Here is an 18,391-nt window from a genome sequence, read left to right on the forward strand (position 1 = left end):
CTCGAGAAGACGAGTAGTGGGCGTTCCATCTGGCCACTAGCAGCACAAAGTGTTTTATATACTACGCTCTTTTATTTTTCTTTTACCTTTTTGACCTAATTTTATCCTACCGGGATGCTAGTCCGGATTCGATCTCGTTATTCTTTATTCTAGTCCATTTTATGCTATTTCATTCTATATATATTTATACTTCTTTCTTTTCTCTTCTTTTCTTTGTTCTGCTCACTGATACTTCTTTTCGTTCCTTTTGCGGCCCTATACACCGTCAAATTGCTGTACTCTTTTATATTGTTATTTCTGTTCCTTGTTGTTACTTATTTATTTATTTATTTATTTATTTATCTGTTATTTATGTGAATATATACGGTTAAAATCCACATGATGACCTGACAAGGAAGAAGCCAAAATGGACTACCACTTGCACATACCAGTTGGACGCCCAGTGCGAAAATTAAACGCGAAAGTGTTACGACGATAAGGGCGCAGGGGGACTGTCCCTGCGCCCTTTAAAATTATAATAATTATGTCATATAATGCTATATACATGTATACTCTGTACCTGATCTCCGGGGCTCCGCCCCGGGGAAACATTTATTGAAATAAAACTGCTTTTATCTGTTCTTATCAGCTTAATATCTGATACACTCCCCATCGGGGAGTCAGAATATTAATCTGATTTTTGGAAATTGACGGAGCAGATGGAGCTTGCTCCACCTCTGTCGCGAGTCAGCCTGGCATTGCAGTGCCGCCGGGATTGGCTCAATAACTACACAAAAATCAGATTTTAAGTATTTTATTTATTTATTTATTTATTGATCTTTTAACTCTTGACTTTTGACTTTTAACTTTTAACTTTTAACTTTTATTCTGACTTTCTATATACACTTTGACTCTTCCTTTGCTCTCTCTCTGTTTTTCGTTTTATTTTCTAAGTTTTAGGCATGGCCGAAGGATCCGGATGCGTCGCCCGAGGAAACGAGGTAATCGTTAAGTTCCCGTTCCCCGACCAATTTATCTGTCCCTACTGCCATCGAGGGACTACGGCGCTGCGAAGGGGAGCGGCGGTGTACCAGCGGCACGAGGATTTAGGTAAACACCTTAAACTTCACCATTCGGGTATTACGCGTAGGTTTGTATGCGGTGATTGCGGCTTCACCGACAACAGTGCTTATGCACTGAAGAAGGTGAAGCAGCATCACGCTGCAAGCCACGCGAATGGTGCACCGAATCCTCCTGCCGCTGGTGCACCATCGGCCGCCCCGGGCGACGCATCTGCATCCCCGGCCAGCGGACCCGCGGGGGGGACGGGCTCCCTCCGCGAGGGCGCGAGAAGCGAGGCCCCGCGATCCGCCGAAACGGATCGATCGACCACGCGAGGAGGCGAGCCGCCATGCGCGAGAAGAAACGTGCCAGCGGTGGCGGCGTCGACCTCCCGCGGTAAGTCAAAGTCCTCCGCCCCCACAACGACGACGGCGAGGACAACGACAGGGCGGAGGACAACGGCGGCGACGGTGGCGGGAAAGAAGCCCGCCACCGCCACACTGAAGAACTTTGTTACCGTCGCCGCCAGACGCAGCGGGTCGCAGCCCGAGCCCGCAACGGCTGCACCGAGGGGGTGCAGCAGAAGGGTGACTCCGACCACCACCTTCGCGGAGGTCACCCGGGGGCCACCGGCCGCCACCGCCGGGGTAACGACGACAGCCACGGCGAGGGAAACGAAGAGGACAACGCCCAAGACGCCCTCGCCGGCCGGACCGACGACAGTGGGGGGGACCACCACCACCCAGCCGCCCCCCCCCGCCGGACAACTAACCCAGACCAACTCCGGCAATCTGTCGTCGGCCGGTAGGATTGCCCCGGTGGTCGTAACATCCACGGCGGCCACGACGACGACGACAACGACGATCACGACGACCACGACGACGACCTCGGTGGTGCGGGGGTCAATACCCGCACCGGTCGTGACACCACCGCCCACCCGGGGCCCAACTCCATCACCGAGGGGGACAGCCGGCGGCAATTCCACCTCGCCGCCGGCACTCGCGCCCAGGACGAGGGCGCGAGCCAGGAGAGCCACCACCGAGCCCCCTCAGCAGACCCCGGGTACATTACGGCGCAGTAGGAGGATCCGCGGCACCCCCCAGGCGGTGGAACCAGTCGCGGCCGGGAGGAGGACGCCGCCGACGACTTCTCCGGCGGCGCTAGGATGCCCCACCCCAAGGAGAGGATGAAACGCCCGGGCCATGTCCCTCCCGCCCGAGAGGTCAATGGAGGGGGGCAATACCACCGCCCCCGTCTTCCCAGGGGTGAGGACGACAAGAAGTGGGAGGAGGAGACTCCCGGCCATCGAAGAGTCGTCGTCGGGAGAGGACGAAGTTGAGGAAGCGACTGCGGCTCCGTCGTCGTCGTCGCCGAGGGTAGACAGGACAGTGGCGGCCCCCAGAAGAGGAAGGAAGAGGGCTTTTTTTTTTTTTTTTTTGTCGTGGGGAAAATCTTCGAAAGACTCCCTCCCACCTCTTTGGAGAGAGGCGGGAGGGGTGTGTGGGATTCCCCGCGCCCGTAGAATGACGGGCGCGGGACCTGCCCACTAAAAACCCCACGGTGACCCTTCCGCACGATTTGGTAGGATACCGGGAATCGCTCGAAGCATTCTTCCGGTATCCTCCCGTGCCCGCGCTTTCGCGCCCATCCCCCGGGGGGGCAAACGGTCCCCCCGGTAGACACTCTGTCTCATAGCTGCAGGACGGAGCCACTCCTTCCCGCCGGCATCCGTCCCGGGGCCGCGTTTATTGGCGGCTGCGAGCCCCAACTCGCAACCGCCTGCGACCCCGTTTCTACCCCTCGGCTCATGGCCGCTCCAGGCCACCGAGGGTGCCTCTCCGTGGGCCGGACCCATCGCCGCTTGGCGGGAGGAGGCTCCCCTCAGGGCCCCCCTCCCAGCCAGGGTCATCCGTCGCGGAAAGGCCGCCGCCCGCGACGCCTGGCGCCTGGGCGACGTCCTCGCAGAAGGAGGCCACGGCCCTCCACTTCCTCTCGCTGCCGAGCATGGCGCGCACCACACCCGGCAGCAAGACTTCCCGCCCTATGACGCCGACCAGGACACGGCGCTCCCCCTCCCACGCTGGGCATACCTGGAGGGTATGATCAGCCGTGTCCTGCTCGGCGTCACAATGGCAGCAACGCGCCGTCGGCTCCTTCCCTATCCGGCACAGGTATCTTCCGAAGCTGCCATGCCCGGAAAATACCTGTGCCATCCGGTAAGTAAGGCTTCCATGACCTCTGTCCAGCCACTCACTCAGGAGTGGCCGAACAGCCCCGACTGTCCGTTGTCCCGTGGTTGGCAGGGCCAACCGCTCCTGCCACGCGAGCACCACGAACTGCCGGGCCTGGCGCTTCAAATCACCCTAAGCAGGTTCCTGCTCTCCCGGGACCGCCCCCACTCCCGCGCGACAGTCGACACGATGACGATACATCATCGCGTGCGACCGCGCGAGAAGATCCATGGTCGGCATCCCCGCAAGAACCGCCGCCGCGTCATGCGACACGGTCCGGTAGCCGCGGACGACCCTCAGCGCCATCCGCCTCTGCACCCGACGCAGCATCGTCATGCTGCACCGGGAGGCCGCCAGGTCGTCCGCCCAAACGGGGGCCCCGTATAGGACCACCGACTGAACCATTGCCACATAGAGGCGGCGAACTCGTCCCGCCGGGCCCCCCAGGTTGGGGAGGATCCGACCTAAAGCCGAGACCATCCTCTCCAACCGGGGAATCAGGCAGCGGAAATGCACCTCCAAGCGCCAGTGGCTATCGAGGATCAGTCCCAGATACCTCATCCGGGGCTTCACCTCGATATTAGCCCCACCCACCCGGATCAGAGGGGGTGGCGGATCCTGCCGAGGTGAATGGAACGCTATAACCTCGGTCTTATGGACCGCCACCGTCATCCCCATCCCCCTGATCCGGTCGACGACGCGTTGCGTCCCCTCCTCGGCGAGGCGCTTGGCCCTCCCCCACTGATCCCCGACGGCCAGCACCAGTGTGTCATCTGCGTAACACACGGCACTGACGCCGTCGGGGAGAAGGAAGAGGGCTGGGCTGCGAACCCCCGTGCCGGGGGGGCAGGGAGCCACGGAGAGAAGAGTAACGCCCCCCGGCAGCGCAGGAATGGTCGGTTCCTCCGTGGAGGCGGAACGGGGCAGAAACATTGACCATGGCCCAGTTAGTGATAATAATATTAGTTGTTTAGACACCAACACCAAAGATAACGGCAAAAGGTACTGTGATAGGGCTACCAGCCCGATAAATTTTAATATATCTGACGACCCGCAAAGGGATTTCAATTCTAATCTTAATTTTAACTTAAAAGACGCGAGCCGGGGCAGTCCAACTAATACCCCCGGGTCAAACCGGGGCTCTGTTTTTAGAAGGATTCCGGCCCCGAGTGGTGCGACCCCTGCGGCTGTTAGGAGAGACGCCGTCGTGATTCGGAGGCAGACGGCGACGAGGGGGCGCGGGAGTGCGTCCAACCCGGGAGCGTCCACACGTTGTGACCCGATGGTGACCGGAGGTAGGCGGACACAGCGGGCGTGCGTGGGGCTCAGGCATGGGCCGGTGCGCGACCCCGACGCAATCATGGAGCGTCCAGGGAGAGGGCGCAGGCCCCCCCGGGGCGAGCAGACGCCGGTGGCTGCCCCCCGCCAACGCGGCAGCGCCGAGGAAGCGTCCGAAAGGGCGCGAATCGTCGCTGTCGCGGAGGCGGTGGAAACAGCGGAGGGCTCAGAGGCCCTTGCCACCCTTGTGGCGGAGTTCTTTGGTTCGAGGTGTTCTGCTCGTAGAAGGGGGGGGCGCAAGAATCACCGGGGGGGGGGGGGGGGGAGGCCGGAGGTGGCGGACAGTTTGGGGGTGCGTCCCCGGGGGGACGCCAGTTGCAACGGAGCGACCGGGGCTCCTCTGACACGGACGGAACAGGTCCAGGAAGCAACGCGAATCCAGCAAACGGGCAGTGCAGGAGGTGCTAGCCGTGCAATCTCCGTACTGCCAGGTACCCAAGGACATCATCCAAGGGCACTTCAATTCAATTTATGCGGCTCGGGATCGCTCGGAACACTTCCCGGCGCTCCACCACGACCAGCCGGAGGAGGGTACCAATGAAGCCCTGGAGAGGCCCTTCGGGGCGGCCGAGATGTCCAACCGGCTCAGGAGGATGAAGAAATCATCCCCTGGACCGGATGGTATCACCTACGCCGACCTGAGGGGGGCCGATCCGGGTGCCGAGGTCCTGACGGTGGCATACAATGCGTGTCGTCGGGTGGAGTCGATTCCCTCCCTGTGGAAGGAGTCCAACACCATCTTGTTGTACAAGAAAGGTGTAAGGGATGACCTCAGCAACTGGCGTCCCATCGCTATGGGTGACGTCGTCCCCAAACTGTTCGCCGCCGTGATGGCAGACCGTCTCACCCGCTGGGCCGTACAAAATCGACGGCTCTCCCCGGCATAGAAGGGCTTCCTGCCGTATGAGGAGTCCGGTGCTTATACACCGATTGCATGACGAGGGTCCGTACTGCCGAAGGATACACCGGTAGGATCCCTATGCGGTCGGGAAGTGAGGCAGGGCTGCCCCCTGAGCCTAATACTCCTTAACCTGGCAATCGAACCTGTGTCCGTCAGGCCACGGAGTCGGGGGCCGGGTACGAGATGGCGGGTCTTAGGGTAGCAACCCTGGCTTATGCGGACGATATCGCGCTGATTGCGACGTCCCCCGAAAGCATGGGTCGGCTATTGGGTGCAACGGAAGCCACGGCTCGAGATCTGGGCCTCACGTTTAACCCGGGCAAGTGTGCTACGCTACACGTCCTCGGGAGCGGCGTGGTGGCTCGGACCGAGTTTGGCCTCAACGAGGGACTGGTTCCAGCGCTCGGAGACGGGGATGCCTATCAACACCTGGGCGTGGCCACTGGAATTCGGATCGACCAGCGCCCTAGTCTACGATCCGGGACGTGCTGGGGGACTTGGGGGCGGTGGACCTCTCTCTATTAGCCCCGTGGCAGAAGGTGGAAACCTTACGTTCGGTTATAATTCCACGGTTGGACTTCATGCTGCGGGGTGCCAGCGTGAGGAAGACTGCACTGGCGGAGGTGGACAAGGCTGTAAGGCGCACGGTCGAGAGATGGTTCAATTTACCGCAGCGTGGGGCGGATGTGGGCTCCTCCCGCTGGCAGACTTGGCCGACGTGACGACCGTGGCCCACGCGTTCATACTTCTGGAGTCGATGAAGATTTAATTAAGTTTTTTCGCAATACTGTAAACAATTTCAAATGGTCACGATATAAATTTGGATGAATTTAAAAAGTACGCTGTTGAAGTGGCAACAAGATACGTAGAACTATATCCGTGGTACTACATGCCAACTTCAGTGCACAAAATTTTAATGTACGGCCCAGAAATAATAAGTTCCGCATTGTTACCGATTGGACAAATGCCTGAAGAAGCACAAGAACACAGCCACAAATATATTAAAAGCTTTCGGAAAGATTTTTCACGAAAATGTTCTCGTACAAAAACAATGGAAGATGTATTCTTGCGGCTGTTACAATCATCAGATCTATATACAGTGTGTTCGGCCACCCCTGGGAAAAATTTAAATGAGCGATACTAGAGGCCAAAATAAAACGAAAATCAAGAATACCAATTAGTTGATGGAGGCTTCGTTGCAAAGTTATTAACGTTTAAAGTTCCGCCTGAAACGCGGCAACCTGCGAGCAGATGCGTAAGCGCGGTAGGTCAGGAGACGGTGTGTTAGAGGAACCGAGATTACCGACTTATCGATCGCCTTTCGTTTTTGCGTCAACTCCTCGGACGGCGAACGTGGTACGTTGAATAAGATACGACAGCCGCTCGTTTTTGCGTCAACTTCCAGGAAGGCAAACGCATATCGTCGAATGGGATTCAACCTGTCTTATGAACATCCGGAGGGACATATCAAAACTCGCCCGACAAGATGTTCACAGAGAGAGGGTGAATGCCTCTTTGAACACACACATTTTTTTTCACAAAACTCACCCACACGCGAGCATACACGCATCGCGATTGTCCCGTCCGCGAATGTCCACGTGTACGCACACCGCGATTGTCCCGACCGCGAGTGTTCACAAGTAAATACTTTTCGACGGGCACCACTATTCAATTAAATAATACACGCGCGTGTCCACATATTCACAGAGAACTGCCCTGCCTCACAATAAATGTTCCACGTGACCACCATTCTCTTGTAGGCACAGCTGCATTCTTTTGTGAAAATTTCGTCGCATATTTTCCAAATTAGCCCCTTCTCTTAACTCAATAATATCCGCTGATAATGTAATTCGGTGTTTGAGTTCATCGAGCGAGTTTACTGGCATGGAGTAAACTAAATCCTTCAAGTGGTCCCAATAGAAGAAATCAAGGGGGTTGAAATCGGGCGAACGAGCAGGCCACGGCGTAGGTCCTCCTCGTCCAATCCACTTGTTTCCAAAATATGCGTTTAAATGACCGCGTACTGCCACTGTGGAATGCGGCGGTGCACCGTCATGCATGTACCACATGCTTCTACGTACATCTAGTGGTTCATCCTCCAGAAGGTTTGGCAACTGCGTTTCCAAAAATTCGAGGTACAATTGTCCTGTTAAACGGTGTGGGAAGACCACAGGATCAATAATTTTATTGCCAAGTATTCCTGCCCAAATATTGACAGAAAACTGGCGTTGAGTATTTATTTCGTAAACCGCGTGTGGGTTTTCTTCTGCCCAAATATGGGCATTGTGTGTGTTTACTGTACCGTGGCGATTGAATGTTGCCTCGTCGGTAAACAGTATGTTTGAGATAAAATCTTCATTATCTCTAATCATGGATAATATCCATGTGCAAAAATCTTTTCGTTTTGCAAAATCACCCTCTTCTATTTCTTGTACCCGTTGAAAATGGTATGGGTGCAGTTACCTCTGCTTCAATACCTGCCAAACAGTCGAATTACTGACTTGCTCGGCTGCTGCAATTCTCCGTGTGCTGGTGCTCGGATCTTCTTCAATTCTTCGAATTATTCTTTCCTCCAATTGTTGGGGCTGTTGATCCCGCCCACCAATTGGACGGATCAGGACCGACCCCGTGTCTCGCAAACGCTGGTATATTCTTGTAAATGTCTTCCTGTCCGGTATTTGCCTATCGGGGTACCTTACGGCATAAATGCGACGTGCTTCGCAGGCATTGCCTTCTGCTTCCCCGTAGCACATAATTACATCGGACAGTTCAACCAGCGTGTAATTGGTACCCGATATTCTTTCCGGTCCCGCGCCGCGCACTACACAACACAAACCACGCACACACACTACACTACACTACACTACACTACACTACACTACACTACACTACACTACACTACACAATCCGCAAACTTACGTATTTCACGCACTATTATGGAATAAAAAATAAATACTGAAAGAAAAATGAAAATTATATTTAATTGCTAAATATTAAATTGCAGTTCAAGTCGTTCTGAGCTCTCTCAGGTCTGTATTCGTTGGCGATTGCCTTTGAAATGAGAAAAGACAAACGAATGACGAGTGGTGAGAAAAGCAGACACATACTATTACAGTGCCGAACTCGCGGCCTACGAAGCGCGTGGACGTGAATTCGGCACTTTGACATCGAGATCGACGAAAGCGAATCAAGGAGAGTGTAAATCTTTCCTTATTGCTCTCGTATAACTGAAATTCGAGTAACGTCGCCGCTATACGATTTCGAGTCTAATCTGCCCCAACAGTTAATAACGTCAGGAGGAAATACATTTTAACAATATCCAGGTATGTTTTGGGTGTGTATCGCCGGAAAAAGGCAACTTTAATCATAAACTAATTTATTATTTATAAATGTTAAAAAGCTGATGCTTCTAACGACGAGGTCCGGATAGAGGTATAGGAGTTTTCAGGGAAAATTATTACGGACGTCTGGTTTTCTTTTCGTCGGCCTTCTACGCCGACCTTTTATTACAAACGTAAAATTGAAATAAAAATAACAATCGAAAACCAAAATAAATTGTGATTATCTATAATCGTGCTGGGACGTTGCCTGCCTCGTCTCTGCCGGTCGCCGAACTCGCCGGGTTGAGGTAGGCCAAGGTTCCTATAATCAGAAAAACACAGCTATGTGTTAGACACACGTAAACACGTTATACGTATCTATGCCGCGTTTGTGTCCTCACGCTCCTGGCTTCGGGATTCGAATGTATAGGAGCGGAGAATTTCGCTCGCTCGTGGACTGTATTTATAATTTTGGCTTTTGATAAAAAATAAATTCCGTATCTACGCCGTTTGCAGTCGCTTACCTTGTGGACGGGATTGCAAGTGGAGGTTGTAAGGCTCCAAATGCACTTTTCCCGTGAGTCTGTCCACTGAGTCTATGCGCCGAAACGCAGTGCAGTGCAACAGCCCAACCGTCGAACTGTGGCTGCTCTTGGCTGCTTCAACAGACGACTTATTGGTCAGGGGTTGCACTACGGAGCCCGACTGCACGTGGTTCACTGCACGTTGCACATCTACTCGTTGCACTTAGCAGTATTTGAACCACGTGGGGGCTTGACTCACGACTCCGTTACTCCTCCGCGCAGGTGCTCCTCTAAACGTTACACCGGCGGGATCTGTAGGAGTAAGGACTCGCAGACCGGAAAAGTCTGACGTCCTTTGTGGACGTCGACCCGACTACAATAGACCCACCTGGATGGTTCACCACGTAGGTGCCTTCCTTTGGTGTCTCCTCAGCCTGGCGGTAATCACAAGAAAATTGAAGCGTAATTTTTGCCAACTTTCTTATGCCTCGATCGTTTATACGATCGAGACGACCGCTCAATTCTGCACGGAGGGATCGAACACCTTACTGGTGCATATTCTCGATCACTCCACAGGATATCGAACACCTTGCTGGTGTATTTTCTCGATCTCCTGTCGCAGGACTGATTTCGTGGAATCTCGATTTGGGAAATCCCATACAAGATTCCGGGGTGTACTTGACCGAATCTAAACCGATCCGTTTGTCAAGGAAAAGGCGGATTATTTCCACACTTTTCTCGAGTTTTATCGAATTCTCAGCTGTGCGAGGTCAATCAGTGGACCCGCACCAGACTGAACATCTACTCGTTACACCCTTTAACTACAGGCAGAATCGTTCTGAATATCAAACAATTCGAACTTTCCTTTTGTAAATCTTTCCGTTCGAGTGCAATCGGGAGCCGATCCGCTCTAGTTGGAAGTCTACGTAGGACTGCACGGATTGACAGCCGAAGACGCGGCCGCGTTACTCTAATTAGTCGTTACGCGGCGCTGTCTAAATTTCGGCAGTCTTTCTCCGTCTGATTCTTAGCGCACTATTCTCTCACGGTACTGACGTCATCAACACCGTTAGCACACTCGAATCGAAGGTAATGAGCCGTTACCGATGCCAGAAAAACTAGTAATACACGCGTTTTTCTATCACTGTTTGCTGTACAAATCCTATTAGAGATAATCTCCTTCGAATTGTACGTTAACAGGATTAACGGTAATCGCGGCCGAGGACAATCGCTCGGCATTATGCAAATCTTTAAACAATAAAGGTCTCAACATTTTTACGTCCCGACTTATGTAGGCATAAGTACGGTAAAGGAAAAAATTTCCAGAATTTTGTTTACGGAAATAACGTAAACACGGAATCACCGTACGTAAATGAGATTAATTTTTGCACTTGGCTTTTAGTAGAAAACGCAACAAATTACACTGTATTTTTTAAATTTTGAACACAAATTTAATTATTTACGCGGTATTTATTGATGGGAAAATAACGTGTATGATGCACAAGGTGACTAGCTTCTTAGCGATCTCAATGTTCCTCGAATGCGGCTGTCGTATCTTATTCAACGTACCACGTTCGCCGTCTGAGGAGTTGACGCAAAAACGAAAGGCGATCGATAAGTCGGTAATCTCGGTTCCTCTAACACACCGTCTCCTGGCCTACCGCGCTTACGCATCTGCTCGCAGGTTGCCGCGTTTCAGGCGGAACTTTAAACGTTAATAACTTTGCAACGAAGCCTCCATCAACTAATTGGTATTCTTGATTTTCGTCTTATTTTGGCCTATAGTATCGCTCATTTGTTAAACGAATCGGATTCCGATTCGTACAAGAGCATCCAGAAATTTCGTTCGGGACATTCCCAATTGAGCTTCCAGTCTTTCAATACTGCTTATTTCGGAGGGTTCGAGAACACACCGATAAGGTGTTCGACCCCCCTCGTGCAGTATTATTTTGTCGTTTCAAGCGTATAAACGTTTGAAACACAAAGAAGTGGGCGAATAACGTCTAAACTTCTTTGTGATTGCCATTCGGCTTAGGAAATACCGAAGGAAGGCACCTATGTGGTGAACCTCCAGGTGGGCTCACTGCAGTCAGGTCGACATCCACTTAGGACGTTTTGTAATCGGTCTTCGCGTCCTTACTTCTACAGATCCCGTCGGTGTAACGTTTAGAGGAGCATCTGCGCGGAGAGGTAACGGAGTCGCGGGTCAGGCCCCCACGTAGTCGGGCTTCGCAGAGTGCAACTCTCGGCCAACAGGTCATCTGTTGGAACGTTTAAGAGAAGCCGCAGTTCGACGGTCGTGCCGTTGCACTGCAGTGTGACTCGACGCACAGAGTCAGCGGGCATACTCACGGGATCAGTGCATTTGGAGCTTTACAACCTCCACTTGCATCCCCGTCCACTAGACAATCGACTCAGTTCGGCGTCGAAAGGAAATTTAATTCTTTTCACGCCAAAAATTAATTACAGTCCACTTGTGAGCTCGTATATTACGAGTGAGCGAAATTCTCCGCTCCTATACATTCGAATATCGAAGCCAGGAGCGTGAGGACACACACGCGGCGAATATACGTGTAACGTGTTTACGTGTGTCTAACACAATGGCGTGTTTTTCTGTCCTTGGGAATCTGGGCCTACCTCAACACAGCGGATTCGGCGAGCGGCCTGGAATCGCCGTTTATTTTCACAATACAATTTGATTTTCTATTATAGTTTATTTTTATTTTTATTTTTATAAACATTTTTTTTAAAAAAAAAAAGAAAATCAAACGCGTCCCATTCACTTTCCACAATAAAGATCCCTCTATCCGGACTTAGTCGTTAAAAGCATCAGCTTTTTAACAACACTAAACATATACAGTAACCCGGTACGAATTTAAAAACACCACTTTATTCGTTTATTGGTGTCTGACAACTGAGCACTTTTGCCAGGAGTCACAAGATTCCCTCCATCAAACCGTTTCTCACTGCTACGTAGTGAAACAAAGCTTGTGACAGGATAATGTTTGAAACAAAGGAAATGTGATCCCATTTGCCATTTTAATACAAAGTATCGGTTGGATTTAAAATTTTAAAAGCATATAGCCGAATATTTTTACAGGTACAAAACATTTTAATTTTAGAACAGTAATATGAGTTAGCAGGTAACGTCATAAAACCGTTTTACCCAATAATACTTCTTTTTACCTGAAGTATAAGGTAAAAAGTACGAGGTACAAGATACGACTATCCGAAAATCGCTCACATTTTATCAATGTAAATGAAGCGGCCTTTCTACCAGAGTTAAATACAATAGTTTGTAACTTTTGTGAAAATAAACCTTTCATTAGATGTACGTTGTGTTTAAAATTTTTATGTTTTGACTGTTTTTACAAAAAATACCATCAAGATTCATGTACTTTGTACATTGAAAATAATATATGTTAAATTTAATAGGTTAAATTCAACTTTTAGAAAAAAAAATATTCGAAGGTCAGACAAAAATATAATGTCACATTTAGCGTACGATTAAAATATAATTGAAAAAGTAAAAAAAAGATTTGTTCTAACAGGGTTTGAACCTGCAGAGCAAAAGAAGCTTGAACCTGCAACAAACACTCCATCACCCACACCACGCTGGTTGTTGGTAAATGTAGTTCTATTTTTTTTTAAGTTCAATTTCTGAAGATAAGTAGCTGTAATATCTTTAATAATATCTCAAAGTAAAACCTAACCCAAAACTGGGTACCATAACAGTTCTTCCTTGTTAGAATCGAGTTTTCAATTCGTCTTAGCGAAAATCGCAGCCCGTTAACCGTTTTCAATTACCAAATATTTATTTCTCAATTAATCATTTGCGAGTGAGACAATTTTGGAGATTATTCTAAAACATTTATGGTAATCGTTTTCAATGCGATTTAAGTAAGTATGTGATGTATAAGATTTCTTTTAATTTTTTCTTTTCTAGAGATGATAGAGCAAAAGTTTATTCGATTTTTTTTACATAAAATTTAATTCTTCCTAAGATTTATATGAGATATTTAAAAGATTTTTTATAAATTACGCCTATGTATCGGAAGAACTATAAAACAAGAGTATAATCATTATTATCTATGAGCTGATTGTAGTCAAAGACTAATCGAACTTTGAAATGAGAACATAAAACTTAAATGAAAAGTTATGTTTAAATTCATTCAGCTATTTAATACTCAATCCTACCCTTTGCGCTCGCGTGGTGCCTTCGCGAACGGTCCGACTTCGATTTTGATGAAACTTCGTACACTTATAAAGCAGCCAAAAATAATCGACACGTATTGTTATTTAGCTGCGGTAACTCGAGTTTCAGGGGTGAAACCACCCTTTGAAATTTTAGCTCGAAACGGCTATCTCGAAAACGGAAAGACATACGAAAAAATTATTAATGGGCGAGGATAATGGTTTCTTATGTACAATAACATAGTGCTAAAAAATTTATTAAAATACAATTTGTTTATAACAAAAAAAATTTATTAACTTAATTTTTCATTTTATTGAAATTTTCATAATGACAAAAAATGACGAGCATTTAATTCCAAATCCATTGATATGTAATATTTTAAAATTGCCTCCTAGAGTTTTGCAGATTTTGATAATTTACATCTTGCGCGCACATCCACCATGGTAGCAATCGTTCTAAATTTGATTTTAATAAAGCATTGTAGGCTTGCACTAAATTATACAATATCAAGTAACAAGTAACAATAACAGTAACAAGTTTCTTAACAGCAATGAAAAGATTAATTGTTTTTATTACCCACCAATGACATCGTGCAAAGGTGAAGCGATTTATAAATTATAAATACATACAGTGTGTATAGCAATTACTCTATGTAGTTTCGATAATAGTGGTACTCGTCGAAAAAATGTTTGAAACATAACGATTTCTTATATCATGCGCATTTAATTATTGCCACGTCACCACAAATATGGCATCTTGGTTCATTTTCAACAGAATAGTAGTACTCAACAGGATTCTGAAATGCATTTGGTTTTACATTTATACAGGGTATTCGGCCATTCCTGGGAAAAATTTTAATGGGAGATTCTAGAAGCCAAAATAAGATGGAAATCAAGAATACTAATTTGTTGATGGAGGCTTCGTTAAAAAGTTATTAATGTATAAAGCTCCGCCCATACTGAATTTTTTTTTAGAAAGTGGATAGGATTTTACGAGTGGGTCTATTCACCAAAAATTATCGTAAATGATCCCCGCACTAGAAAATAATTTTTCCAGAACGATTTGAAATTTATTAATTTTGTCGAAAAATTTCTCACTTTCTCGAATTTTTTTCTCTAAAATGGGTAGGAATTTGAGGGTATATCAATTCACCAAAAATGATTGTAACTGACTCCCGCAATCGAAAATAATTTTTTCAGAACGATTTGAAATCTTTTTTTTCACTGAAAAATTTAGGCACCTACGCCCTGTTGATTTTTCTTAAAAATTCGTTTTTAATTTTTAGTAATTTTATTTGATACCCTACGGAAAAATTGTCTAATACTTTTTTGTAGATGCCCATGGGCTCTGCTGCAGAAAAAAGTTTCAACGAGATACCTTTACTATTGTAGGAGTTATGGCCGTTTAAAAATTGGATCACTTTTACGGGATCAAGGAGCAGCTTTTCCAATATTTTTAGAATTTCTACATATTCTCTACTAAAATACGCGTTGATTGATTTTTTAAATATTAAAATCCTTCATTCCGCTCAGAAGTCTTGACGTTTTAAAGATATGCATGGAATTTTAGGGAAGCATTTCTAGCCTTACATTAGATTTTCGGTAAAGAATTTTTTTCGTAAAAGTGCGTAGGATTTCGGGGTATGTCTATTCACCAAAAATGATTGTAATTGAGCCCCGCAATCAAAAATAATTTGTTCAGAATGATTATAAATTTTTTAATTTAATTTTGTTAACGTTTTAACGAAACCTCCATCAACAAATTAGTATTCTTGATTTCCGTCTTATTTTGGCCTCTAGAATCTCCCATTAAAATTTTTCCCAGGAATGACCGAATACCCTGTATAAATGTAAAACCAAATGCATTTCAAAATCCTGTTGAGTACTGCTATTCTGTTGAAAATAAACCAAGATGCCATATTTGTGGTGACGTGGCAATAATTAAATGCGAATGGTGTAAGAAATCTTTATGTTTCAAACATTTTTTCGACAAGTACCACTATTATCGAAACTACATAGAGTAATTGTTATACACACTGTATGTATTGTAGCGGCCATTGTATAGCCACTACGCCCTTGCCAGAGTATGAATGGGAATGGAATGAAAGGTTAATTTTAAGCTTTCTATTTTTCCATTTTCCCAGGGTCTCGTTTGAGCCTGGTCGTCCTGTTAATCACTTGGCGATCAGAGCCGTACGAGGCGCCTGTTTTCCTTCAAGGTTTCGCCTGGGCCTCGGACCACCCCGATCCGGGCCCGGCGAGCCTCTTGACTTTTATTACCCTCTTTCACTCTAACTAAACTTTTCCTACACTCGATATTTTTCAGTTTCGTTTTTCCATCTTTCTGTCCTATCTCTTTTTCTCTCCCTTTGTCTATTAGGGTAAGGAGTGTATATAGGGAGTAGATTCTAAGAAAGAATGCTCAGTCCGTTAGAGACGTTGCCGTTACGCAGTCTGTTAGACTCAGCGACGCTGACTGGTAAAGATTGCGATTTATATTTAAAATCAGTATAAGCTTAACTTACGTGTGGTTGTGTATGCCCCACACCACCATCACTCGCGTGTTAATAATAAATAGTAATAATTGTGGGGTAGTCTGGTTAAGTGATCATTTTACCTCCTAGCCCCCTCAGTATTTATAATTTATAAATCGCTCCACCTTTGCATGATGCCATTGGTGGGTAATAGAAACAATTAATCTTTTCATTGCTGTTAAGAAACTTGTTACTGTTATTGTTACTTTTTACTTGATACTGTATAATTTAGTGCAAGCCTACAATGCGTTATTAAAATCAAATTTAGAACGGTTGCTACCGTAGTGGATGTGCGCGCAAGATGTAAATTATCAAAATCTGCAAAACTCTAGGAGGCAATTTTAAAATATTACATACCAATGGATTTGGAATAAAATGGTCGTCATTTTTTGTCATTGTGAAAATTTCAATAAATGAAAAATTAAGTTAATACATTTTTTTTGTTATAAACAAATTGTATTTTCATAAATTTTTTAACACTATGTTGTTGTACATAAGAAACCATTAACCTCACCCATTAATAATTTTTTCGTATGTCTTTCCGTTTTCAAGGGGTGGTTTTACCCCTTAAACTCGAGTTACTGCAGCTAAAAAACAATACGTGTCGATCATTTTTGGCTGCTTTATAAGTGTACGAAGTTTCATCAAAATCGAAGTCGGACCGTTCGCGAAGGTTCCTTGTGAGTCACCACTGGATGTGGTGCGACAACTCGAGCGGAGTCTCTCACTCACCACTCGGACCAATGCGGTAAATCGAGCAATAACCATATCTAATTAAGTTTGGCTTAACGAATATCGCTTCATGAGTCTATCCCTAGCTCTGTGTGTGTAAAATGATGTGTAAAATGGCACCACTTTAAAGTGGTTATAGCAATGTTATTTAAATATCGCACTAGTCCAGGAAAAAAAATCTTGGCCGCGATTCCCGTTTCTATTTGTGTTTAAAGATCGAGTTAATTCGATTTCTTTAAACCCGTAATTAGCCGTTAATCCGCTTTGTTTTCAATACACGCGACCGACCAGAATATTCTAGGTTGACGCGTCCGCGATTGGAAACATAAGGCAGCAGAAAAACTCTCGCTCCTTGAGTTTTTCTGTAAGTCACGCGAGCAATAGAGTAACGTTCGATTTCGAACTTTTCGGTTAAACGCTCGACCATAGAGAAGGTACGACAATTACAAATTAGATAAAGACGGACAAGAGCCACGGCGACAGCGCCGCGCGTCGGAGGATTCCCCCTCTCTCACGCGTACTTTTCGGCAGCTCGTGCTCGTCCGTCACTTGCAAACGAGGAGCCTGCCAAGCGCGGATCGATAACCGATCACGCTTCACTTAATTCACAGAATTCCGAATTGCTTCGAGTTATTCGAGCATTCGTTGAAAAATCATAAGGTCCTCGCAATATCCGAATTGCTTCGAGTTATTCGAGTATTCGGGAAAATTAAGAAAAACATAAAGAAAATTCTCGGATTCTAGCGGTTGATTCCCACGCAACGTTGAAAGTTCGAATAACTCGAACTTTCACAAAGCGGGCAACCGACGTATAGCCGCAGCTTTACGGGATTAACTTGCGTAAGCAAACTGCCCCCAATAACTGCGTGTAATTCCGGTTGTTGAATCAAACCAGTTAATCGATTCGGTCGTGAGTACGACCCGGTTAAAGACTGCGGGAAACTCTTTGGTATCATCGAGTTCCCGAATTTTCCGCGTATTGCTGCAAATAGCGGTCGTGCGAGAGGTATCGAGGTTAAGACTCGATCCTCCCTTGATTTGATCGAACGGCCCTACACCCACCTAAAGGGGCCTTATTGGCACAAATACCCTGGGTGGACTTGCCGCCTTCTAGTCGGAGCGTGGAACGAGTTACTCTAAGCCCAGCTTCCGGCGAATGCCAGAGCGTTGTTCTCTGATCGCCAGTCTTGTACGGTCACTGCGCGTAGAACGCGACTCAAAAGGCGTCGTGGTGACAGTCTCAATAGTAAGCCGTCCTATACGCCATTGAAAGACTGCACCACATCGTGTTCCGTACACACGCATACGAAGACGGTAAGGGGCTGAGGACCGGGTGACGGTTGGAGCCATACAACCTCCCTCTAGGCACCCTCTCCTGCGACAATCAAGTGTTGCAGTCTAACAGAAAAACCGAGACGAAATTCCAGAATCGAAAGAAAGCGAGCGATTCCCGATTTAAAGGGAACGCTCACACACTCATACAGTCCGTCCACTAGCTTAGCTTCGTATCGCGGCGGCAGAGATTCCCGCTCCTAGGTGCGACAAGCACAAACCAGGAGCGTACGGAAAAGAGGAA

The 18,391-nt window shown here is 47.3% G+C and overlaps 1 pseudogene; it reads left to right on the forward strand.

Moving 5' to 3' along the window:
- The first annotated feature begins 587 nt into the window (after positions 1–587).
- LOC143349229 (U2 spliceosomal RNA) lies at positions 588–768 on the forward strand (annotated as a pseudogene).
- Positions 769–18,391: the final 17,623 nt, after the last annotated feature.

Source organism: Colletes latitarsis, chromosome 12 (assembly GCF_051014445.1).
Source record: "Colletes latitarsis isolate SP2378_abdomen chromosome 12, iyColLati1, whole genome shotgun sequence".
Lineage (NCBI taxonomy): Eukaryota > Metazoa > Arthropoda > Insecta > Hymenoptera > Colletidae > Colletes > Colletes latitarsis.